The sequence below is a fragment of the Corythoichthys intestinalis genome, chromosome 18 (assembly GCF_030265065.1).
Source record: "Corythoichthys intestinalis isolate RoL2023-P3 chromosome 18, ASM3026506v1, whole genome shotgun sequence".
NCBI classification, from domain to species: domain Eukaryota; kingdom Metazoa; phylum Chordata; class Actinopteri; order Syngnathiformes; family Syngnathidae; genus Corythoichthys; species Corythoichthys intestinalis.
In genome coordinates, this window is record NC_080412.1 from 39,304,190 (window position 1) to 39,332,188 (window position 27,999).

At 39.0% G+C, this 27,999-nt stretch overlaps 1 long non-coding RNA gene across 1 annotated transcript; it reads left to right on the forward strand.

Moving 5' to 3' along the window:
- The first annotated feature begins 1,393 nt into the window (after positions 1 to 1,393).
- On the forward strand, positions 1,394 to 26,656 carry LOC130906853 (uncharacterized). The gene is made up of 3 exons (XR_009061376.1): positions 1,394 to 1,582; positions 5,442 to 5,476; positions 26,147 to 26,656. It is a non-coding gene; the product is annotated as an uncharacterized LOC130906853 (long non-coding RNA).
- The last annotated feature ends 1,343 nt before the right edge of the window (positions 26,657 to 27,999 follow it).

Consider the following 27,999-nt stretch of genomic DNA (forward strand, 5'->3'; position numbering starts at 1 on the left):
TTGTCTTCATGAGAAGCATTGTCTGATGTGCATCATGGCTCGGTCAAAAGAGCTGTCTATAGACCTGCGATTAAAGATTGTTGATTTGTATAAAGCTGTGAAATGATACAAAACCATCTCTAAAAGTCTGGATGTTCATTAATCGACAGTCAGAGAAGTTTTCAGAGAAGTCTTTAAATGGAAAAAGTTTGGCACTGTTGCTTCTCTCCCAAGGAGTGCCCGTCCACCAAAAATGACGCCAAGATTTCAGCGCAGAATACTCAGAGAATAAAAAAAAGAACCCTAGAGTGTCTGCTAAAGACTTACAGAAATCACTGGCACAGACCAATATCTATGTGCACACATCAACTATATGTAAAACTATGGCCAAGAAGGAGGCACGCAAAAAGGCACTTGGACACACCACAGAGGTTTTGGCAAAATATTTTGTGGACTAATGACACCAAAGTTGAATTGTTTTGGAGTAACACACAACGTCATGTGTGGAGGAAAAATGGAACAGCTCACTAACATTAAAACCTCATCCCCACCTAAAGCATGGTGGAGGGAGCATCATGATTTGGGGCTGTTTGCTGCCTCAGGGCCTGGACAACTTGCAATCATTAATGGAAGAATGAATTCAAACGTTTATCAAGATGTTTTGCAGGAAAACGGGAGGCCCACTGTCAGTTGAAGCTAAAAAGAGATTTGATGCTGCAACAAGACAATGATCCAAAACACAGAAGTAAATCAGAATCATAATGTTATCAGAAGAAGAAAATACACGTTCTCGAGTGGCCAAGTCAAAGTTCAGATTTGAACCCCATTGAGAGGCTGTGGCATGACCTAAAGACAGCGACTCATGCCAGACATCCAAGGAATCTGACTGAACTACAGCAGTTTTGTAGAGAATGGGCCATGATTAGTCCTGATCGATGTGCCAGACTGATCTGCAGCTACAGGAAGCGCCTGTTTAAAGTTATTGCTGCCAAAGGGGGGGTACAAAATGTTAAATTGATGTTTCACTTACTTATTTTCCCCCCTTTGTCATTGTTTGCATACTATCCTCATTAAAATATGAAAACCTATAAATGTTTTGTCAACAAAAGAACAATTGGCTAACCTGCATAACAAAAGTCCGCTAGCTTAAATGCTATAAAATGCTAAAATTGTTTAACAATGCTCTTAACAAATTGTTGGAGCCATATTAATCATGAGCAAAGTTGCGTGAATAGTGTTATTTTATATTTCAGTACGGGTCACCTATCATATTGGTGTCTTGCATTTGGGAAGATGGCGCCCCCTTTGTGCAGTTGGTGGTATGGTAGCTGCAAATGACGCACTAATCAACTGACACATATCAGGTGTGTTTAAATGGAAGCGAGAGGCTAGATTTGTTTTGGACACGAACAGGGTAACCACACAGTTTTTTGACCACCTAAACCGTTTGAACACTTTAATACACTTACAGAACTTATGACCACTGACCACTTACAACAATTCAAGTCATTTGCAATCAGAAATCCCTTACCATTATTTGGATTGTGAACCCGCTTGGAAATGCCTGGATTGCAATGAACAACAACTGGATCATCATCAGCAGGTGCGTCTGAAATTTTATACCTCGATTCGGCCGGCTACATATTCATCAAAAGCCAGTACGCAAATCGTTCAAACACATTTTCCCACACAAAAAAACTGCTAAATACACCTATAAACTAGATTATAAGTGCATTTAAAAACATACTAGCTCAAACAAAAACTTATAGTTGCCACTAGAGGGCAGTGTATCCACCCAAATCAATAAAACTAAATGCAAACACTTTCAAAATAAACCATTACAACGCCACTCTAAACGAATTCTCTTCGCAGGATAGATTTAAGGAAATGTAACAAAAAGGCTTGCTAAGATTGTGCTTTTAAAAAAGCATTCAAGCCTAATACAAAATAAAAGTGTGTTTCTTCAAACTTTGTAGAATTGCGTTTTCGTTAAAAAAGTAAATAAAATAAAATACTTGAGCCTAGCTTCAAACGGCATAAAAAATTAATTAGGATCTAAGTACAGCAAAAGAACATTTAGCTAACTTGCATAACAAAATTCTGTTAGCTTAAATTCTATAGGGGATGGCGTGGCTCAGTGGTGGTGTAGTTGTCCCCCAACCCAGAGGCTGTGGGTTCGATTCTCCACCCTGATGAACTCGCCTAAGTATCCTTCAGTAAGTTACTGAATCCTGCATTGCTCCTGGTGCTGTGCCACCAGTAGGTAGATGGCAATGTAGTGTAAAGCGCTTTGAGTACCTTGAGAGGTAGAAAAGCCCTATACAAGTATAACACCATTTACCATAAAATGCTAACTTTCTTTTACAATGCTCTTAACAAATCGTTCAAACACAATTTCCCACAAAAAAACAGTGAAATATACCAATAAACTAAATTAAAAATGCATTAAAAAAACATTAGCTCAAACAAAAAAATACCTTATGTTGGTCTTAACAGGAAGCAGCTAGATTCAGCCATGTTAAATGAGTAATAAAATTCCTGATTTTTTCTTCATACTATGCAGAATCGTACTTTCATTTGAAAATAAATTTCCTGAGCTTAGCTTCAAATGGTATAAAAAAATATATATATACACAAATGAGGCTCTATGTACAACAAAAGTAAAATTGGCTAACTTGCTTGCAAAAGTCCTCTAGCGTAAATGCTATAAAAAAAAAAAGTCAACTTTTTTTTTTTAACAACGCTCTTAATAAATTGTTGAAACACATATTTGCACAAAAAAAACGTCTAAATAACAAATTTGTACACAAACATATTAACTCAAACAAAAACTACCTTATGTTGGACTTAACGGGGAGCAGTTGGATTCAGCAATGTTGAATGAGTTCTGTCATATTCACTGTTGCCACTAGAGGGCAGTGTATCCACTCAAATCAATAAAACTAAATGCAAACACATTCAAAACAAACCATTACAACGCCACTCTAATTAAACGAATACTCGAAGCAGCAAAATTTGATCCCAAGCTTTTTTCTAATCAAATTAGGGCTGCAGTTATCGAATATTTTCGTAATCCACTATTCGACTGAAAATTCTATCGATTAATCGAGTAATCGGATAAAACATTTTTTTTTTTTTTTTGGTAAGGAGCAATTATAAATATACACAAGAAATCAAGACATTTCATCTAATTTTGAACCATTTTGAGTCAATCAATGTCTTTATTTTCAATGTACATTGTTGAAAACGGCCAACAATTTTATCTCAGAAGTGACTAGAGAGAAAAAAAAAAAAAAAACTTTACTGTTTATACTCAAAAACTTCTAGATCTTATATATATATAAAATCTTATTTCTTACCTAAAAATTTAATTACGCTTGATAACACACTAGGGCTGCAGCTATCGATTATTTTAGTCGATGAACTAGGTAGTTCGAATAATCGTGTAATTGGATAAAGATGAAAACATTAAAATACCTGAGCTGGGCCTAAAACAGTATAAAAAAAATAATTAATTGATTAATAAGGATCTACATATGGACAACAAAAGAACAATTGGCTAACTAACATAGCAAAAGTCCACTAGCTTAAATGCCATAAAATACTAACTTTTATCTATTTATTTATTTTTAACAATGCTCTCAACAAATAGTTCCGATACATATTCCCACAAAAATTGGCTAAATATACCTTCAATCTAAATTACGAATGCATTCAAATACATGAGCTCAAACAAAAACCTAGCTTATGTTGGTCCTAACAGAGAGCACCTGGATTTGGCCATGTAAAATAAGGCAGACTAGAGGGCAGTGTATCCACCCAAATTAATGAAACTATATGCAAACACTTTCAAAAACAAACCATTACAACACCATTTTAATTAAACGAATACTCGAAGCAGCAAAATTTAATTCGGATATTTTTTTCTAACCAAATACTCGAGTTAATCGATTAATCGTTGCAGCACTGAATCAAATTACTCGAAGTAATCGATTAACCGTTGCAGCACTAAATATTATACATGGTAGCTTTTGCATTACATGAAAAGCTACCATCAATTACCATAACTAAATCTTATCAGACAAAGAAAGCTGACAGCACCGACACACTTGTGCAGCACCTCCTCTGTGTCTTTAGATCCTCATACTTTTGAATAAGTGCTCTTTATTTGATATAGACTACAAAGAACAAAAAATAAAACTGTGGCTTATTTCGAAAATCTGAATATTTCACTGAAATGTACTGAAAGCTGCAGCAAAGTTAAGAGAGAATGCAAAAATAACAGCTTACCTCAAATAAACACAAGATCATTATTCATTCAAGGCTGTTCGGCATTATCAGGAGACAAGGACGCACGCACATTTGAATCCATAATGAAGGAATTTGAAACAAAGCATGCACAGAACACTGAAAGTACAAAGAAAACCTATCTGTGTGTGTGCGTTTGCTCTCAAACGAGAGGGCTCCATTTTGTCATTCCATTACCAGATTTTCGAAACGGACTTTTTTCAGTAAAGAAACATTTAGCATCAAAGCACGTATGGTCGCTTACACACATTTGATCATATGTCGTTTTGTAAACTGTGAAGTCTGGGAAAGACCATTACAGATAACGAGATGGGTGAAATAATGAGATGCATGATCGTAATCAATTAAAATAGTATTGCAGAAACATGAACGTTGCCGACTGCACATCAAACAAAAAATGATGATCATAACCCGGCAGCTGCAGAACAATCTAATACGAAGATGCCACTGCAGCATCACTATTGTAATTAAACAAAGCAGAGTGCGTGATCTTGAGTAAACAAACCGTTTTTAACGTTTCAGGGAGTCAGTGATTGCTTTTTCCTTTAGATGAAAAATAATTGGTGGAATGGTGTTGAGAAGGATGTGTACTCTTCATGTTTTTTCTTGATTTGTCTTTTTTTCCCGACAATTTTACGAGCTTAACTGGAGCAGGAAGTTGAAGGCAATGTTGTAACCCTTTAAGGTCCGGGCCTATGTTGTCCAATTTTGCATGCCTTTGATGTTGCCTTTATATTTCAAAGAAAAAAATGTTGGGTCCCTATTTTCAGGACACCATAACACCATACGCAATTATAATTTGATAGCCATCTAAAGTTCGTCACTAAATCTGCTTATTACCACCTAAAAATATAACCAGAATTAAGGGGCTTCTGTCTAAACAAGACGTGGAAAAACAAATTCATGCATTAATTTTCAGTAGATTGGACTATAGAAACGGTATATTTACAGGTCTTGGTAACACTTTATAATAACTATCAGTTTTACTAGTTAATAGATCATTAGTAAACTGTTAATAAATGATTTATTGTTGATTTGCGAAGTATTTGTTAACAGTTTGTTAAGCATTTACAGGTTTTTCTTAACCTGAAACACACTTTGTGTAGAAACGTTTAAGTTTTTGTGTGTAATGTTTGGCATTTCTATCTTTTCAGGTCAAGAAACGCCGTTCAAAAAAAAAGGCATTTTGGTAAGGCATTTTGCAGGCAGTGCTCATGTTGCACATTTATGAAAATCTGCCCTAGAACCAACAAATATTTGTACTTTTCTTTGTATATTTAACCAATAAAACGTATGACCTTCAACATAAATTGGATATAGTTTTATTAAGATCCATCAATTAGCATGGGCATTTAGAATGGGGTCAACCATATTGGAACACCCTGTAAATGCCTAACAAACTGTTAACAAATACTTCACAAATCAACAATAAATCATATATCAACAGTTTACTAATGATCTACTAACTAGTAAAACGGATAGTTATTATAAAGTGTTACCCAGGTCTTAATAAAAAATCAGTCAGGAGGCGTCAGCTACAACCCCAAGCAAAAAGTATGGAACCACCGGTCTCGGACGAGACATTTTAACATGTAGAACAAACAAAAAATAAAAAATTAGTTCAAAAGTGCAACTCTTTAGCATTCAGAAAACATAAAAGAAATGAATAAAAACATTGTGGTGGGCAGTAAATGTTACTTTTATAGAGCAAATGCAGGGAAATATATATGGAATCACTCTATTCTGAGGAAAAAAATATGGAACACTTGTCCAATGCAGATTCTTGACTCTTGACGAGGTGATGATGCTGGAACCTTTGTTTGGTGCTGTTCCAGTGAGATTTACAAATACGACTGCCTGAAGAAGACATCAAAATTCCCTCAGTCCTTGATGATATGGGGCTGCATGTCAGGAAAAGGCACTGGGGAGATGGCTGTGGTTAAATCTTCAATAAATGCACAAGTTTACATTGAAATTTTAGACAGCTTTCTTATCTCTTCAATTGAAAATATGTTTGTCATTTTCCAAGATGACAATGCATCATGCCACAGAGCTAAAACGGTTAAAGCATTCCTTGGAGAAAGATTCATCCAGTCAATGTCGTAGCCTGCAAATAGCCCAGATCTCAACCCTGTTGGTAACCTGTGGTGGAAATTGAAAAAAATGGTCCACAGCAAGGCTCCGACCTGCAAGGATGATCTGGCAACTGCAATCAAAGAGAGTTGGCACCAAATGGATGAAGAATATTCATCAAGTCCATGCCTTAGAGACTGCAAGCTGTCATAAAAGCCAGAGGTGGTGCTTCTAAATACTAGAGATGTTTTGATTGTTATTTCTTTGTTTGTTTCTCATGATTCCATATTTTTTTTCCTCAGAATGGAGTGATTCCATATATATTTCCCTGCACTTGCTCTATAAAAGTAACATTTACTCACCACCACAATGTTTTCTATTCATTTCTTTTAGTGTTTTCTGAATGCTAAAGTGTTGCACTTTTGAACTAATTCATTGTCTTTTTAAAGCTTTTTATCTGAGTTTATTCTACATGATCAAATGTCTGAGTGAGTGCTCGTCAGAGACTGGTGGTTCCATACTTTTTGCTAGGGGTTGTAGGACTGAATGCTGCTGCCAGAGTCCTTACAAATACAAGGAAACTGGACCACATTGCACTGGTTTGGAATTCGTTGCACTGACTTCCAGTGAGTCAAAGCATAGACTATAAAATACTACTGCTTGTCTACAAAACACTTAATGGCCTTGGACCAAAATACGTGCTCGATTTATTGGATCCCTATGAAGCATCTAGACCCCGAAGGTCGTCAGGAACCTGTCTCCTGTATATCACCTCTGGAACAAGTTACCTGAGGGTCTAAGTGTGCTCAAACTGTTAGCTCGTTAAAATCAGGGTTTTTGTTTATCACAGCATATTCATTCATGTTTATATTTTCCAAATTTCAAACTATTTTATGTACAGTGGTATGAAAAAGTATCTGAACCTTTTGGAATTTCTCACATTTCTGCATAAAATCACCATCAAATGTGATCTGATCTTTGTCAAAATCACACAGATGAAAACACACTTTAACTAAAACCACCCAAACATTTATAGGTTTTCATATTTTAATCAGGATAGCATGCAAAAAATTACAGAAAGGGGACAAATAAGTAAGTGAACCATCACATTTAATATTTTGTGGCCGCCCTTTGGCAGTAATAACTTCAACCAGACGCTTTCTGTAGCTGTGGATCAGTCTGGCACATCGATCAGGACTAATCTTGGCCCATTCTATACAAAACTGTTGTAGTTCAGTCAGATTCCTGGAATGTCTGGCATGAATCACGTTCTATAGGTCATGCCAGAGCATCTCAATGGGGTTAAAGTCTGGACTTTGACTTGTGTATTTTGTTCTTCTGAAAACATTCTGAAGTTGATTTACTTCTGTGTTTTGGATCATTGTCTTGTTGCAGCATCCATCCTCTTTTTAGCTTCAACTGTCTGACAGACAGCTTCAGGTTTTCCTGCAAAACATCCTAACATACTTTGGAATTCATTTTTCCAAATGCAAATGTTCCAGGTTCTGAGGCAGCATAACAGCCCCAAATCATGATGCTACCTCCACCATGCTTCACGGTGGGGATGAGGTGTTGATTTTGGTGAGCTGTTCCATTTTTCCTCCACACATGACATTATGTGTTACTCCCAAACAATTCAACTTTGGTTTCATCAGTCCAGAAAATATTTTACCAAAACATCCGTGGAGTGTCCAAGTACCTTTTTGCGGACATTAAATGAGCAACAATGTTTTTTTTTTTTAGACCGCAGTGGCTTCCTCTGTGGAGTCCTCCCATGAATACCATTCTTGGCCATAGTTATACATATAGTAAATGTGTGCACAGAGATATTGGACTTTGCCAGTGATTTCTGTAATTCTTTAGCAGACGCTCTAGGGTTCTTTTTTAACTCTCTGAGTATTCTGCGCTGAACTCTTAGCGTCATCTTTGGTGGACAGCCACTCCTTGGGAGAGAAGCAACAGTGCCAAACTCTTTCCATTTGTATACAACTTCTCTGACTGTCGAGTAAATAAATAAGGCGATGAAGTTCAATACTCTACAACATAGATGATAATGAATTCTAAAATCTCCCAAAAATGTACTTGTACATCTGGTGCAATCAAAGGAGCATTCATAACACATGCAAATTGATGCTTGTTTTAGGATCAAAAACTCTAGTTGTTGCAATTATTGTGAAATATAATGATGCATGCTTAGCACACTCAATTAATTCTGTGATTAATTGTCACACGCATGTCATAATCCCATCCAAATGACAATGCAAGTAGGCATCGGTCTTTAAAGATGGTCTGTTTTCCGCATGTATTTATTAAACAACGTGTTTGATCAGTGAAAGCGTGCGCTGTAACAAATTGATGACATTAGTAGAAAAGAAAGACCAATCATTTGATACTTTTTGTGACTTTGAAGTCCTTGCCGAATAGGAATTACTTCACGCTGCAGCTCATTCTGCTCCCGTGTAGAATCTGCACACACTGGCTTCCCAAAGGAACACTCGATGTGTTGCCATTCTAATAGGAAGGGAAAAAAAGAAGCTGGATTTTCTAAATAACCTCACGTACAAAAGGCAATGTTCTGACCTTGCGTATCTGAGCATCAGTGTCGTATTGCGGGATAACAGCACCCTAAATGGCGGCAGTCAACTAGTGAATTTTATTTTGTCGCAATTTCTTCAAGACACGGTTAAATAAATGGCGACTCCTGAAAAAAATAAATGATAAACTGCTGCTTTCTCTGCAAACTCAAAAGCAGATACAGTGGGGCAAATAAGTATTTAGTCAACCACTAATTGTGCAAGTTCTCCCACTTGAAAATATTAGAGAGGTCTGTAATTGTCAACATGGGTAAACCTCAACCATGAGAGACAGAATGTGGAAAAAAAACAGAAAATCACATTGTTTGATTTTTAAAGAATTTATTTACAAATCATGGTGGGAAAAAAGTATTTGGTCAATACCAAAAGTTCATCTCAATACTTTGTTATGTACCATTTGTTGGCAATAACGGATGCCATTCATTCTTTCCTTTACACACATGAGTCGTCCTAGTCCCGTTGCAGAAAAACAGCCCCAAAGCATGATGTTTCCACCCCCATGCTTCACAGTGGGTATGGTGCAATTCAGTATTCTTTTTCCTCCAAACACGAGAACCTCTGTTTCTACCAAAAAGGTTTTTTTTGGTTTCATCTGACCATAACACATTCTTCCAGTCCTCTTCTGGATCATCCAAATGCCCTCTAGCGAACCGCAGACGGGCCTGGACGTGTACTTTCTTAAGCTGGGGGACACGTCTGGCAGTGCAGGATTTGGGTCCTTGGCGGCACATTGTGTTACCGATAGTAGTAGAGGCGTGCGAAATTTCCGATTCCTAGATTATTCACGATTCGGCCGTGGAAGATTCGAGAACGATTCACAAATATCCAAATTCCGATTATTGAATTATACCAGGTAAAGCGGAAGTAAAGCACAGTCAGCGCTGTCTTTGGGATGCTATGAGGAACGGACCGAGAGTAAATATCATGTTCAACTCATGCCACTAGATAAAAAAAAAACCAATCATACCTGACTGCGGCTGACAGCCGCTACAAACAACGCCCAGTTGCTAGTTGCTACAAACATACGGCTACAGTAGATATCATATATATGTAGAACTAAATGCAAAATGACAGACGACGTCGGTGTTACAACATGTATTATTGAACAGAGATGCGAAATGACAGACTTTCCGGCGTAAGTAAACAGCCGCCATCTTAAAGCAGTAGACCTCTCAAGAAGGTTCTGTTGTAGCGAACCTAATTAACTTTTTATCTAAAATACTCCTAAATTGGCAGAATCTTGTCTTGAATCTATCTTTAAATGATGAAATAGTTTTAAAACTTTGACAAAAGTAGACAAAAGGGAAATTATGGAATTACGGGAGCAATTTTAACAACTGTCAGTTGATTCACAACATTAATTGAATGTAGTTGAAAGCTGCTGATACAGAATGGGGACTGGAGTTTTTTTATTTACTGTTATTTTTGTATATTTGTTTACTGTTATATGTTAACTTGATATTGAAATTGTAGTTTGGTTTAGCCTGAGAGGATTTTTGAGCAATTTTGGAACTGATGTACAAAACATAAAAAAAAAAAAAAGGAAGAGGGTGCATCAATAATCGTTTTATAATCTAATCGGAACCTCTGAATCGTAATCGAATCGTTAGGTGCCCAAAGATTCCCAGCTCTAGATAGTAGCCTTTGTTACTGTGGTCCCAGCTCTCTGTAGGCCATTCAGTAGGTCCCCCCGTGTGGTTCTGGGATTTTTGCTCACCGTTCTTCTTATCATTTTGACGCCACGGGGTGAGGAGGGAGTTGAAAGTCGGTGTTGCCCAACGACAGCCCCAAAACATCACTGCTCTAGAGGAGATCTGCAAGGAGGAATGGGCCAAAATACCAGCAACAGTGTGTGAAAAGCTTGTGAAGAGTTACAACAAACGTTTGGCCTCTGCGCCATGCCTTCAGGTAAGAGGCCTGCACACACCTAGCATCAAGAGGAGTTATTTTCAAACACACGTACGCAGCGATGTAACGCCGGATTAAGGTTGAAAAAGTAGGAAAGCTACAGCGCATACAAACAGGAACGATTGTCTCAGGAGTGATTTGTTCGAGGATTCAAGGTAATTACCGTATTGGCCCGAATATAAGACGGCCCTGATTATAATACGACCCCCTCTCTTTCATGACTCAAGTTTGAAAAAAGACTTTTTGAACACCAAATTAATTTTTATACAGAAAATAATTACAGTACATCCGAAACAAATGATTATAATAATGTATTTGAGAGAAAAAGCCTGTTATTTTGCCTCATTCAAATCTTAATATCTGAACATTTAAATATGTAAACTAAAGTGCAATCACATTGGTAAATGAATGGCTTCTGGTTTTTGAAATGTAAATAAACCAATCTATTGTGATAAAACAACAAAATTGCAATAACTGCATTAACCATCAAAGTGAAGTCTAACTGTAACTATAGCCTTGAAACAAATCTGAATGAGGAAAAACATTGCAATAAAATAATGCAAACTGGTTAAACTTGAGAGTTGCTGAGATCTGTCATGACATCACTGCTCTAGAGGAGATCTGCAAGGAGGAATGGGCCAAAATACCAGCAACAGTGTGTGAAAAGCTTGTGAAGAGTTACAGAAAACGTTTGGCCTCTGTTATTGCCAACAAAGGGTACATAACAAAGTATTGAGATGAAATTTTGGTATTGACCAAATACTTATTTTCCATCATGATTTGCAAATAATTTTTTAAAAAATCGACAATGTGATTTTCTGTTTTTTTTTTTTTTTTTCCACATTGTCTCTCATGATTGATGTTTTACCCATGTTGACAATTACAGGCCTCTCTAATATTTTCAAGTGGGAGAACTTGCACAATTAGTAGTTGACTAAATATTTATTTGCCCCACTGTATCTCGGTATTTTTGTGAATTTGCTTTGACATCTACCGCCATCGGTGGCAGTGAATGAGTTTAAACCTTATTAGTTGTGTGACGCGGCAATGCATCCTGTGCGCATATCATCTTTGAAGCCTCGTCACCTTGTAATTACGTCACCCACGTGCCGCTGGTTGGTGTCGTTTAAAAGTGCAGAAGTTGAGGTTCACTTTTATTTTAGTCAATTAGCCAAGTAAAACAGGTAATACAGTGATCCCTCGCTACTTCGTGCGTCAAACTTCGTGCCCTCAATCTATCAAGGATTTGTTTTCAATTAAAAAAAATACAATACAGACTCTTGCTCCCTCCCTCTCCCTGCTCTTTGTTCCCCAGGCAGGAAGTGCACGTGCACTGGAGTTGCTTATTAAAGTTAACGATGTTGACAGATGTTTGTTTTTGATATTGCCAGAGTCACGGGCTGCAAAAGCGACAATTTATTAATATGGTCTGAAAAAAATAACCCTAGAGTGTCTGCTAAAGACTTACAGAAATTTCTGGCACAGTCCAATTTCTATGTGCAGACACATTAACTATATATAAAACGAAGGCCAAGAATGATGTTCATGGGAGGACTCCACGAAGGAAGCCACTGCTGTCTAAAAAAACATTGTTGCTCGTTTAATGTTCGCAAAAAGGCACTTGGACACTCCACAGAAGTTTTGACAAAATATTCTGTGGACTGATGGAACCAAAGTTGAATTGTTTGGGAGTAACACACAACGTCATGTGTGGAGGAAAAATGGAACAGCTCACCAACATCAACACCTCATCCCCATCGTGAGGCATGTTGGAGGGAGCATCATGATTTGGGGCTGTTTTGCTACTTCAGGGCCTGGACAAATTGCAATCATTAATTGAAGAATTAATTCCAAAGTTTATCAGGATGTGTTGCAGGAAAACCTTAGGCTGTCTGTCAGACAGTTGAAGCTAAAAAGAGGATGGATGCTGCAACAAGACGATGATCCAACGCACAGAAGTAAATCAACTTCAGAATGGTTCAGAAGAACAAAATTCTCTTTCTGGATTGGTCAAGTCAAAGTCCAGACTTGACTAATCAGACATCCATAGACAGCTATTCATGCCAGACATCCGAGGAATCTGACTGAACTACAGCAGTTTTGTCGAGGAAAAATGGGCCAAGATTAGTCCTGATCGATGTGCCAGACTGATCTGCAACTACAGGAAGCGTCTGGTTGAAGTTATTGCTGCCAAAGGGAGGGCCACAAAATAGTAAATACGATGGTTCACTGACTTATTTTTCCCCCTTCTGTCATTGTTTGCATACTATCCTCATTAACGTATGAAAACCTATAAATGTTTGGGTGGTTTTAATTCAGTCAGACACTTTTTTTTTCATCTGTGTGATTTTGACAAAGATCGGATCACATTAGATGGTGATTTTATGCAGAAATGTGACTGTGAAGCATTACTGGATGCAATTGCAGGTGTCAAACCGGTCCTCAAAGGGCCACAGTGGGTGCTGGATTTCATTCCAACCAAACAAGATGGATACCTTTTCACCAATCTGGGGTTTTACAAGCGTAATCAGTTGATTGCAGTCAGGTACTGCTTATTTTAGCAGAAACCTCATTAGTTGAACTGTCTGTGCTGGATCTGTTGGAGCAAAGACCAGGACCAACTGCGGCCCTTTGTGGAACCGGTTTGACAACACTGAATTAGACACATTCAAGTACAGAGAATGCCAGTGCCAGGATTAGTGATCAGGCAGCATAGAATAGGATGTCAACATATCCACCTATGCATGTGATATTACTGGGTTCCACACTTTACATTGCTGATTTGTGTACACTGAACCTCTTTTTGACTCACCCTCACTCTTCTTTCTCCTCGGCCCCCACATGGTATCAACGTGAATTAGCTAACGATAGCACCACTATATTCTTAGGTAGTGTAGGTGTTCAATCTATTTCTTGTTGTTGCTTGTTCTTCTCCTCTTCTCTCTTTGTCTCTTTTATTTTCCTTTCTGTCCCTTCATAAAGAGCATAAAGACACTCAGATTCCTATTCTCAGTGTCAAAGCAGCTAAACAGGGCAGGTAAAAAAAAAGTAGGGGAAAAATGCCTCAGGTCAGCTGTAGCTCTAAAAGTAGCTTACCAACATCTAGTGTGGATTGAAACAATAATGCAATGTAAATTGTCTTTGAGTGTCCTGAAATGTGATGTGTAAATCCATTGCATTATGATACATTTTTCTTTTGTGACTATGTACAAGAAAAAAGAACACTTGATAGCAGTCAAAGGTCTTAAAGGTTGAGAGAAAAAGCCGAAAATCTAATGATTAGAAAAGCTGTCGGTATAGTCAAAAGTGGCGTGGGGTGGAATATACAGTATGAGTCATCAGCGCTTTCTAACAAAGAGAGAAAAAGGGAGTCATGTAAGACTAGGAAGTTATGCAGAGATGCTGTTGTCCTTGTTGCCTCAGGGTTTGTGTTTGGTCCTGATATGAGTGGAAAGAATGTCTTAGGGTGTATTCACGCCTCCCCTGTTTGGTCCGGACCACACCAAAGAAGTTCATGGTTCGCACCTTTTGGGCTGGCTTGAATACAAACGAGCGAACTCTTGCCGGAAAGGTGGTCCCGGTTCGCTTCCAAGTGGACCATGTTGCTGTTCACTATAGGTGTGAAAGCAACCGCATAGTAGTTCGGACCATAGCAATGATTGTTTACATTCTTATTTTACGGTGGAACCCCACCCAGACCATTTTGTCCAATGATTGAACGATTTTTGCCCATGCGTACGTTTGTTGTCAAATGCTGGGTCGCTTGCTGAAATTGAGGAGTGAAAACAGAACCGCATCAGAAAAGTCCGGACCAAATGTATTTTGGTGCTGACAAAAGAAAGCGAACTATGGTTTTTCCTGGTGTGAATACGCCCTTAGCTTGGTCAGGTATGGTGTGTTAGCATTTGACCTCTTAGCCAAACGCCACACGTTCATGTTGTTGTAACCACTATCTCATTCCAAGAACGCTAACTTTGACAATCTGAAGAAATCGTTTATAGTGAATGATGAATAAAATGAACGAAATGAATGAAAAATAAATCAAAACATGTAACAAATATACCGTATTGGCCCGAATATAAGACGAGGTTTTTTGCATTGAAATAAGACTGAAAAAGTGGGAGTCGTCTTATAGACCCTCCCCACCGACGTCACAAAATCACGTGATCGCTGTATTGTTCCGCCCCCTTGTCCGTCATTTTGTGTCTGTATTATCAATGGTCTCAATTGATCGAGCAATTTATAATGCATTTCATGGAAGACCCGGTGCTTTCGGATGCCGTAAACTCACTTGATGCGTTGCATAAAAGGCGTTATGTGGAAAAGCTTCAGTTTATCCATTCACCAGATCCATATTCGATGCCTAAATCGATGTTTTTCAACCCGCTGTGTTCGCCGTATTTGCCTGACATCTGCTAGCTACCCTGATATGTACAACTATCTTGTCCACACAAAATCAGCCTATTCTCACGAAAGTTTGAAAAACTTTAAGAGCTTGGAGGCTGATAAATACTTCGTTGCTGGTTGGGTGAAACAGGTCCTCGTCCACGAAAATTCGGCAGGAATCTTGTGCTCGGAAGGTGAGTTACGAAATTTTCAATTCAATCTTTTGTTCTTGCTAACATCCACTGTCGAGTCTAATGTATTTCATGCCATTTGTCAATGGAACTAGGGCTTTTAATGTTTATATGGTTTAGCGATAGCACTCTCACTACATACATCATGTATGTTGTCGGCGATTAGCCTAGCAATGATCTTAATTGTGGTTGTCAGCCCAAAACCCTCTAAATATATATTAAATGCATCTTACCAGATATAAAATGACTACTACATAATCTGTGGTAATCGTTTGGAGCCCAGTTTTCTCGTCGAATTGCAGCAGCCCATCTCGCTCTCTCCTCTCCGGGTCTCTCGGATTCCGGTAGAACTTCAAGTCTCTCCGTCTATCTTCTCTGTTATTGCAACCGACCGCCACACACGCCTTCACCATTTTGATTATTAATGTTAACGAGCAGAAAAACACGCCGTAAATAGGAGGAATGTACGTAGCCGTAACAGGTAAACACGATGTGTTGACGGACAATTGGGCGGCACCAGTCAGGAGGGCGGAGTTGTGACGTCACGTGGGTAGGGTCTATACTCGCAGTCTAGACATTATACCCATTCACGACGCTAGATGGCGCCAGATATCATTAAAGCGATGTTCTGTCATGTCAGCTCTCAGCTACTCAAGTTTAACCAGTTTGCATTATTTTATTGCAATGTTTTTCCTTGTTCAGATTTATTTCAAGACTACAGTTACAGTTAGACTTCACTTTGATGGTTAAAGCAGTTATTGCAATTTTGTTGTTTTATCACAATAAATTGGTTTATTTACATTTCAAAAACCAGAAGCCATTCATTTACGAATGTTATTGCACTTTAGTTTACATATTTAAATATTCAGATATTAAGATTTGAATGAGGCAAAATAACATGCTTTTTCTCTCAAATATATTATTATAATCATGTTTCAGATGGACTGTAATTATTTTCTGTATAAAAATTAATTTGGTGTTCAAAAAGTCTTCATACTTGAGTCTTGAAAAAGAGGGGGTCGTCTTATAATCAGGGCAGTCTTATATTTGGTCCAATACGCTATGTTACAGTTAGATGATTGCACAATAAACATAAAATCAGAATTGTGCATAATGTAAAAAACCTAGAATAAAGAGTAAAAGTTAATACACTCATGTAAAGCTGTCAGGACACGAGGGCCGAATGAATAGGACGCTGGGATACACACGTACACATACAGTAGAGGTCCCCCTTAGCCAATTGGGATGTCAGGAATGCTAGGCAATAGCCAATGGCAGAGCAGTTACATTCAGTAAACTGTGGGAGCTGCGGGTACCAGCAATAAGGTATTTTTGTCTTTCGTATCCTGAAATTTCCTCTGTAACAAGAGGCAATATTTTCCCATTGAAGCATGTCTTAACCTGAAAATTCTGTATATGGCGGAAAACACAGACAAAACTGAAAAAGCAGTTTCTGCTCTTGCACTCCTCTTTAAAAGAAACTGCAGTATTTCAAGCCAAAACAACTGTTGTGTTTGAAAGAACAATATGTCTATAAAACATTGCAATAAAATAATGCAAACTGGTTGAACTTGAGAATAGCTGAGATCTGTCATGACTCATGACAGAACATCGCTTCAGTGATATCTGGCGCCATCTAGCGTCGTGAATGGGTATAATGGCTAGACCCCGAATATAAGACAACTCCCACTTTTTCAGTCTTATTTCAATGCAAAAAACACCGTCTTATATTCGGGCCAATACTGTAATAAAGTAATGAATCCAGTTGTGGCTAAACAATAGCATATGACAGTTAGCAAACATGTGGCTTAGCGTGGCTAAAAAGCGTTTGCATTGACGTCCGTCTTTATAATGAATTGGGAAAAGCAGCAGTGACGTATGCCGTAAAACAGTCAGCACATTTGTAGTTCTTTAAAGAGGGTGGCAGGGTTCTTGCCACCCTCTTTAAAGCAGTAATGTGAAGTAAGGTTGGCCAACCATGTTTTTGAATAATATCAATTAGTGATGCACGATAATACATTTTTCAACCGATACCGATAACCGATACTTTCCTCCTCATTCCAACCGATAACCGATAATGTCAAGCCGATAATTCTATTAAAAGATTTATGTAAAATTTTAAAGTATACACAAAAGAAAATATTACTGTCCAAAAATATAATTTATTGCTCTTTTTTTTCAACATAAAATATGAACAAGTCGTCAATTCAAACATCTAAATAATGACAGATTGTCTGACATTGTGTAATGGTAAACCTTTGGCAACAATTACTTACAGAGTAAATACCGAAGTTGCACAAAAAGTAAGCCATTCCTAACATATATAACATTAATACACTGCAAAACACACTTCCTTAAAACTAGTCAGTTTTAAGTGTAAATCTATTGGCAATAAGTGAAATGATCTGCCATCGCTTCAAGTGTATTTCTCTCAGATTTCTTGGAAGAAAAATAGCTAGCTGAAAATAATCTTAACAGCATTGTTTTAAGCAATACATTATTATACTTAATCCTAAAAAAAAAAAAAAAAAAAAAAAAAAAAACTTGGAAGAAGGAAAGATTTTGAATAATATTTGTGGCTACAGAATATTGATTTAAGAATTTGATTATCTACTGTGACTGTAATTGAGCAGAGAAATAAGTTAAATAATTTGAAAAGTGATTACTAATGTTATATGCTTTGTTGCACACTGTGAAAATGATTAACTCAAAAGAGCGAGATGTCATGTACCCATTCTGCAACGCTTTGTTTACATTTGCGGCTTTCACGACATTTGTTTTACAGCAGCTAAACTGCTACACGGCAGTACTATTTGGACGGAGTTGGAGCTCGCATCCGCGTGTGTTTTGTTTTGTGCCCGAGTTTTGTTAAGCCGAAAATAAAGGCAGCGTTACAAAGTCATCTGACCGCTCGTCATTTTACATACTGAATGCATTATTGACTGGCTGACTTCGTTTTCTCCATGTTTAAATTATCATCTAACCACTGTGCCGTCATGATAAGCTTGCTTACTGGACATCACTTTTTCATGAAGAATGGTGGTCGTATAAACTGCATTATTTTTTTATCCAGGGCTTTGGCTCTCGGGTCATTTAGGTAAAAAAAAAAATAATTTTTTATTTAAAACGAGTCTCGTCTCGGCGGCGGCGGCGGCAGCTACGTTCGTACCGGATAATCCGCCCGCCCCGGCCAGTTCGCCGCGACGTATTCGGGGTCCTGGCTTTGCTCGAAAAAACCGTGTCTCGTCTCGGCGGCAGCTACGTACCGAATAATCCGCCCGCCCCAGCCGGTTCGCCGCGGCGTATTTGGGTCCTGGCTCTGCTCGCACGCCGTGGGGGAACGCACCACGAAACCGGGGTGTTCGCTGGAGGTCCCGAGGCCGGGGAACCGGGCTCGGCGGTGGCCTGCCGGACCGGCCAGAGCGGCGGGCTCCGTCGGAAGACGGCTACTTGCCGACTATCGGTCTCCAGTCGTGCCGGTGTTTAGCCTTAGATACGAATTTACCACCTGCCTTGGGCTGCATTCCCAAACAGCCCGACTCTGTATCGTCACAAGCCCTGTAGTTTAACTTAGTGTTTACAATAGCTTTAGCATTCCTGCTAGCAGCAGCCTCGTATTCGTTCCAAAAATCTTTGTGATGCAGGTTTAAATGGCTGCTGGGTTAGTGGTTTTGAATGAGGACGCTTTCTTTCTGCCTCGTGGAACTTCTACGGTACATATTTCGCAGATGGCGAGAGCGTCGTTTTTTTAGTAACAGCCGCCATAATATTCAACTACTTCTTGTCGTGTAACTCCGCCTCCTCAACCCCTCCTCCCTCAGGGGCTTCAGAGAGGGGAGGGGTTGAGGAGGCGGCGTGCTGAATTCTTCGGTTGCGCACATTTGGAGGCCAAATCAAGTATATAATTATCGGATTGCATTATCAGTTGAATTTTTTTATTATCTGGATTATCTGTGTGACGTCATAATTGCCATTATCGGCTGATAATTATCGGTGACCGATATTATCGTGTATCTTTAATATCAATGGCTAAACAGTTATAAGCATATTTTCGTTATTTTTTTTAAAGCAACCCTTCCAGATTCTTTGTTTAACCCGTAGCAACGCCCTTGACAACGAAAATGCTTTTCTTCGGCAATATTCAGAAATCTTCGGAAATTACGTCACACCGGGAAGTGCGAAGGAAGTGCGCCATAGAACAATATTGTTTGTTGCATTGCTTCTCGGTAAGATGACACGGCGGTCGTTCGCACGAAGCGAATGAATTTCACGCCATCATCGAGTAGTGTTCTCTGCTGCAAACGCTTCGAAGATGACTGCTTCCTTAACCGGTCTGCTTATGATCAAGGATTTGCCAAAAAGTAAGTGTGATTTTTGGACAGAGGATTGATGACTTTTTCAAAGCAGAGCTGCCAACTGTTGTGGAATAAACAGTATAAGCTAGCGACGTTAGCCGAAAGTTAACTCGTGGCAATCCCCGATCATAGTTGTTGTTGTGTTCGCTAGGTTAAGCGTGTTTAAATTGTGCGTCATCTACGATCTTGTCCGAAAGGGTTAATCCACTGTCAATCGGGAAAGGGGTGTGGGTGTGCATATAAACGGGTCGGCATCACGGTAATTCACGGTCACGTTGCAGTAAGAGTCACACACCGCCGGTGAGTTTGTGCACATTTATTTGTATTTGTATTATGTATTTCCACCTTCATGCTTCAAGCATTGCATTTAATTTGTACGGTTCGGCGTTTCTTTCACGGTGATCGCTTGATAGCCTTCTAGTTTGTGTTTTACGAGAGTCGCTGACGAAGAAGCGTGTTGGCATTGAGTCAGTCTCGCAGCGAATCAGCGAGCGGCTCAAGTCACGCAGTGAATCATGGGAAATGTAGTCTCGGGACAACACTGAAGTGGTGCTTTGCAATCTGTTCGCTTGTGTGAAAAAACTACATTTCCTCACGCCATTAGACACCACTTCCTCCTGAGAGCCCCGAGCCATGTTGTACTTTTAGCTCCATGTGTTAATAAAGAAACAAAGTTGTCAGCACGTCGTATGTTCGATACATTTGTAAACAAAAAGCTCATAACAAGACACTATGCACGATCCGTTTAAGAGACGCTGTAGTAGTAGGAGGCGAGGAGGAGATCAGCGAGAAGCAAAACTTCGCGGTCGAATGTGGCGGCAGTCCGCTATTATTTTGTTTTCTTATTGTTGCCACAATAAAGTGGAGAAAGCCATCAACGACTCATCTCCTTCTTTCCTCCCAACATTTTTATATTATTTTTCTATATGCACGAGAGCTGCCGGATCTGCCAAAATGAACATGAAGTCTGATTATTATGTTTTTAAACAATGTCATCAGATAGACAAAAAACATAAAATTATGTGCAAATGCCTGCATCTTCAAATCATGAAAATAATAACAGCCTATCTCTTACCAATCTTGTAATCTCGATGGGTCTTGTATCCATTCCATGTCAGGTAGTCTAGGCACATTGTTTGCATCCTGATTAGCGTCTGGCTAATACATGTTAGGTCCAACATAAAATTCCAAGCTCCTCTTCTTCCTCAAACTCTTCAAAAACTTGGATCTCCTCCCTTGCGCTCGATCTATCGCTTATATCGCTGTTTGAATCATTGTTTGAAGGGCTTTTTATGGCGGCCGTATGTATGGAGCTGCCGTCGCTGTTCCCGGTGTGACGTATCACTTCCCGGTTCGTCCCCTTTCAGGCTCGAACTTCGGAAACGAGATTATTTTGTCAAATATACAACATATAAATTATTTTTTCATGCTTTATTTGTTGGACAATGTTTAATTAATTGTGACCCTATTTGGCATGTTATGAAGTTACTTCACATTACTACTTTAAAGTTAATTAGTGCCAGTGAAAGCGATACTTACACCCTCAAAATATAAAAGAGTTGTCATTCAACTGGTTGATTTATTATCACAAATGTTTTGAAAATATAAAGGTTTAAAAGTTTTTGGGAAATCAAAATATGGTCACGCTAATGTTAGTAAAATACAATGTTCCTTCAGGTGGGGCTTGTTTTTGCAGTGCTTTGTTGCCCAAGACCAAAGTGGATTTTCTGAGGGACAGAGAAACAGTGCTTGCGGAGGTCGGGCTGAGTAAGCATGCTGCAGTGGTAAGGATGTGTTAGTGTTTGTTTATGGTGTTTGTAGAAGGATCATAGTTGCAGAGGTTCAGTTCCCTTGAAGTCGATAAATGTTGTCCTGTTTTGGATATGCTGGATAAATAAAAGAGTGGAGTGTTATTATTTTCAATTATGCCAGAGCTTTAGATGTGGAGGGCGGTAGGATCAGTGGAGCCGTTGCGAGTGAAACTGTGGGCGGATTTTGTGAGAGTTTTTGATCCAATGATAATGATTTCTAATGTGTTTTTTGGAGTTTGAGGAAATTGGCTTAAAGTCAGGATATCGGAGATGTGGGTTGCCAGGGTCCAGTGAGCAGTGGTGTGGATCGGGAGCTGGATGTTACCGGCGATGCAGTGGGAGATGATACCGTGACGATGGATTATCTGACTAAATGGGAATGAGGAAAGAAAGTGGATATGTGCAGTCTATGTCAGAAAGATGATTTGCATCAGGTTAGGGCTATGTCAGCCATATCAAAAGCGGTTTGGGTATGAAAGGATAAAGCCATCTTGATTTTGTGTTTTAACAAATAAGCTAGGGCTGTCAAACAATTAACATTTTTAATTGAGTTAATCACAGCTTAAAAATTAATTAATCGTAATTAATCGCAATTCAAACCATCTCTTAAATATGCCATAGTTTTCTGCAAATTATTGTTGGAATGGAAAGATAAAACACAAGACTGATATATACATTCAACATATTGTGCATAAGTACTGTATTTTTTATTATAACAATAAATCAACAAGATGCCATTAACATTATTAACATTCTGTTAAAGCGATCCATGGATAGAAAGACTTGTAGCTCTTAAAAGATAAATGTTAGTATGAGTTATGATAATTTGATATTCAAACCCGTCTTTATGTTTTCGTTTTTATAACATTTGAAAAATTAGTTCAACTAGTAGGTCGCATTGTTGTTGATGATTCAATGCACTCTGCGCGGTGACGTCACTGGGCAACGCTGCCGTAACTTTTCGTCGGTTCTGCCCTTCCGATTTGAACCCGAGCGGAAAAGTGATGAGCAGTTCAACACTGTTGATATTTCACAAAACGAGCAGCAAAAGCAATTAAATGAAGGTCTCCAACGGGATTTGAACACGTGTTTCCTGTGCGACAGATGAGCACGTAGACCACAGGACTAGACTTCCACGTGACAGTTGAGTCATGATTTTCCTGACAAAGCAATTGCAACCCACATGCGTCGTCTGTCTGTGTGGTAAAACCTGAAAGGGAAACACAACTGAACAGAAAGTGCGGCTGGCTTGACATAATTAGAAAATGCGGCTCACTGCAGACAGCAAGCAGACAACAATGAAATCGGGATTGCGTAAAATGGTTTATTGAACACACAAAAAGGGTCTGTGACAGTAGGTCGGGATCAATAATTTTTTTTTTTTTTTTAACCCCCAAGGAAAAACCGCGGTGAGAGAAAAAACAAATAAACAAGGCAATGGTGCAACTAGCATCAAAGGGATGTACAAACTGTCAAATGGCAGCAAGTCAATATCTCGGCAAGCCACCTAGGATCGGTTTAAAGACACTGCTGATGAGCTGGAATTGGATGCGGATAGGACGTTGGGAACTCATGCCACATCTCTGTAACAAAACAATCCAACCGGCAGCAGATTGTGACAAAATCATGCCAGTTGTCATACTAGCTTCGCTTTCTAGCTAGCATAGCAATTCTCCCAGTCCAGTCCAACCGCGTCATCACCCCTAGCGTGCATTGCCCACATAAAACATGGCGCCCCCCATAGGTCAAAACATGTTCTAAACAGTGTTGTTAATTTTACTTTAAAAAAGTAATTCATTACAGTTACAAATTACTTCTCCCAAAAAGTAATTGCGTTAGTAACTCTGTTACCCGAATGTAAGAATAATTAGTTACTTGGCAAAGTAACTAGTGATAATTTTCATGTTTTTGAAAAAAAAAAAAAAAAAAAAAAGAAAAAAACAGGTCACACAATGTGAAGTTTAAAGGGTTTTGAGGACAATTGGCCCTAGCCCAATTCTTTACCCTCCACTTAGCTAGACACAAGGGTATTGCGATAACTAGATAGATATAACCTTTGCTATGTGTGGAAGTCATTTAAAGTTGTGAATCTACCGTTAAAGTTGTTAAAATTGCTCCCGTTATTGCATTAGTTCCCTTCTGTCTACTTTCAACATGTGTAAGTTTTAAAAATGTTTAATCGTTTAAAGATGGATTTAAGTCAAGATTTTGCAGATTGAGGAGTATTTTAGATTAAAAAAAAAAAAAAAAATTTACTTACCATAATTTTCGCACTATAAGGCGCACCTGACGATCAGCCACCACCCACCAAATTTGACAAAAAAGTACTGTATAATAAGTGTCTGTCATAAGACCAAATGAACTACCATGATTCATGATTCATTGCTTCAAGAAGCTTCATTTGGCCATCACTCTTTCCTTGAGGGACACACTCAACCACTGCTGCCACCTATTGCCAACACTGTTGTTGTCTAACATGCCTCCTAGCATGCATTGCAGCGCTACAGGTGTAAACAACAATCAAAATTCATGTTTTGTGGTCATAATATCTTCAGTTACTGTTCCAGTTGTTTCATTAATTGCTAGTTATTGTATTTGGTAACACTTTATTTGACAGTGACGCCATAAGACTGTCATTAGACAATCATAATTATGACATGACACTGTCATGAGCATTAATAAATGCTTATGACAGATGTCATTTAGAGGTTTCTGGCAAATTATTACACTTTTGAATGGATGTAGATCTGAGCTAGACATAAATGGAGTTGGTGACATAATTTGCCGGATGACACTTAATGACATCTGTCATAGGCATTCAGTAATGCCCATGATAGTGTCTTGTCATAATTATGACGGTCTTATGACAGTCTTATGACGGCGCTGTCAAAGTGTTACCTATTAACCCACATAAATCAACAAATAAGCCACACTGGACTATAAACCGCAGGATTCAAAATGAGGGGAAAAAGTAGCGGCTTATAGTCTGAAAATTACGGTAGGTTCGATAGGAAGGATCTCTACATCAGAGCCTTCCTGAGAGGTCTACTGCTTTAAGATGGCGGCTGTTTACTAACGCATGTAGTCCTTAAAACATATTGCCAATGCAGCCGTGTCTGTCATTTGCATCTAGTTCTATAATATGTGATATCTACCGTATCATGTGGGCGTAGTTTGTAGGCTATGGCTACAGTCAGGTATTATTGGAGCCACCTAGCATCACGTTTGGAACGGCGTCTTTACTCCTGCTCTGCTCTCTCGTCTCCGTGAGTCCGTCTCTCTCAGACTTTTTTTATTCAACCAACTTAGTAACGCATAGTAACGCACGCCTTTCCCGCCTCAGGAACGGTAACGGCGTTGCCAAGGTGAGAAAAGTAATTACCGTAATTTCTGGACTATAAGGCGCGCCTGACTATAAGCCGCCACCCACCAAATTTGACATGAAAAAGCAATTTGTTCATAGATAAGCCGCACTGGACTATAAGCCGCAGCTGTGCTCAATGTAGAATGGGATCTTTCCACCAAAAGATATTAACCGGTAACACTTTATTTGACAGTGGCATCATATGTCTGTCATAAAACCAAATGAACCACTGGCTCCAAGGCGTCATTAAATTCAAGAAGCATCATTTTGCCATCACTGGCCACTTCGGGGAGACAGTCAACCTCTGCCGCCACCTGCTGTCACATTGTTGTCGTCCAACATGCCTCCTAGCATGCATTGCTGCTCTGCATATGTAAATATCAAAATTCATGTTCTGTGCTAATTATTTCTTCAGTTACTGTTCCAGTTGTTTCATTAATTGCTAGTTAGCTACTTTATTCGACAGTGGCGCTATAAGACTTTCATAAAACCATCATTATTATGACATGACACTGCCATGAGCATTAATGAATGGTTACGAGAGATGTCAAATTATCTCACTTTGAAAGGATGTAAAAGATCCAGGATTGACATAAATGGAGTTGGTGATATAATTTGCCGGATGACACTTAATGACATCTGTCATAAGCATTCATTAATGCTCATGTTAGTGTCATGTCCTAATTATGGCGGTCTTTTGGCAGTCTTATGATGCCGCTGTCAAATAAAGTTCTATTAACCCAAATAAATCAACGAATAAGCCGCACTGGACTATAAGCCGCAGGATTCAAAGTGAGAGAAAAAAGTAGCGGCTTATAGTGTGAAAATTAGGGTAATTAGATTACTCATTACTGAAAAAAATAACGCCGTTAGTAACGCTGTTAAAATCTAACGCCGTTATTAACAACACTGGTTCTAAATAGTATAGATTTTAAAATCAATGGCAATAATATGTGCGTTTCTAATAACATATTTTAGTAAAAGAGAACTCCCGAGCTTCCCTTTAAATTATAAATAGCAAAATAGTAGTACATTGCTGAGCCTTGAAAATCGTCTCGAAGTGCAGGATGTAAAACCAATATAAGACAATATTAAGTGAGTGCTGTGTTATTTTTATTTATTTTTTTATTTTTATTTTACCTCAAGCGCTGATAAATTTTCACTTTCTGACTTTCAGTTTTCCTTCCCGCCTCTCTAAATGTCAGTCCTGCCAGATCAGTGTGCCGTCGTTCCACCCGTGAACACTCAGACGGAATTGAGGGGAGCCAAGAGGAACCGGAACAATTTGGCCTGATAGCACACCCTCTGCTCAACATTGCTAAGCGACCACCGTGAACTCAATTTTGTGAGCCTTGCCTTACCTCCAAGCTAGAACTCGGGTGTGTGTGTGTGTGTGTGTGTGTGTGTGTGCGTGTGTGTGTGTGTGTGTGTGTGTGTGTGTGTGTGTGTGTGGGCACATGACTGACCCCTCGACTGAATCATTCCAAAATCTGTCCAAGTGTTGCTCTGCTGAGGTTCAGTAAGCTCTTTAAGTGTACATATTGGGTGTGTAGGGACATGTAGGTGTGTGTGAAAGTGTGTTTGTGAGCGTGCGCACGGTCATGTGGTTCTGCATGAGTGAGAGGTCTCTGGCCCGACCTGCTAGCTCAGCTGTGGGCAGTCACATTCATATTAGGAATAAATTACAAATGATGGCGCTTGTCATTCTGCTGCTGGTGGCTGTGTGGTTCATGTTTCTAGTACATGAGCACCATTTTTTTCATCACCTGTATTGCAATATGAAATACTGTATTTACAGAAGAAAACATATTCAAGCTCCTGTCTGACTTTTTTCTAAGGCTTTTTTGTCATGTCCAGATGGACCTTGTAATCACATCAATCTGTTTATATTTAGTTCCCTGTTTTTTTTTTTTTTTTATTTAGTTGGACTTTTGTCAAATGTGGCATATCGTCTCGTCCATGGCGGTCTGTTCTCCATGTCTCATTTTACAGAGGCTTTTATAGATAAAAATAATATAAATAAAAGTCGGGGTTTTTGTGGCTCCAATTTGCCATCGATATTTAAAGTTTTCAATAATTACTAGAGGCGTCAGATACAGTTGTGGTCAAAAGTTTACATACACTTGTGAAGAACATAATGTCATGGCTCTCTTGAGTTTCCAGTTATTTCTACAACTCTGATTTTTCTCCGATTGAGTGATTGGAACAGATACTTTTTTGTCACAAAAAAACATTCATGAAGTTTGGTTCTTTTATGACTTTATTATGGTTGAACAGAAAAAAGTGATCAAATCGTCTGGGTCAAAAATATACATACAGCAGCGCTAATATTTGGTAACATGTCCCTTGCCCATTTTCACTTCAATTAGGCACTTTTGGTAGCCATCCACAAGCTTCTGGCAAGCTTCTGGTTGAATCTTTGACCACTCCTCTTGACAGAATTGGTGCAGTTCAGTAAAATTTGATGGCTTTCTGACATGGACTTGTTTCTTCAGCATTGTCCACAAGTTCTCAATGGCGTTTAAGTCCGGACTTTGGGAAGGCCATTCGAAAACCTTAATTCTAGCCTGATTTAGCCATTCCATTACCACTTTTGATGTGTGTTTGGGCTCATTGTCCTGTTGGAACACCCAACTGTGCCCAAGACCCAATCTTCGGGCTGATGACGTTAGGCTATCTTGAAGAATTTGATGGTAATCCTCCTTCTTCATTATCCCATTTACTCTCTGTAAAGCACCAGTTCCATTGGCGGCAAAACAGCCCCACAGCATAATACTACCACCACAGTGTTTGACGGTAGGCATGGTGTACATGGGGTTAAAGGCCTCACCTTTTCTCCTCCAAACATATTGCTGGGCATTGTGGCCAAACAGCTCGATTTTTGTTTCGTCTGACCACAGAACTTTCCTCCAGAAGGTCTTATCTTTGTCCATGTGATCAGCAGCAAACTTCAGTCAAGCCTTAAGGTGCCGCTTTTGGAGCAAGGGCTTCCTTCTTGCACAGCAGCCTCTCAGTCCATGGAGATGCAAA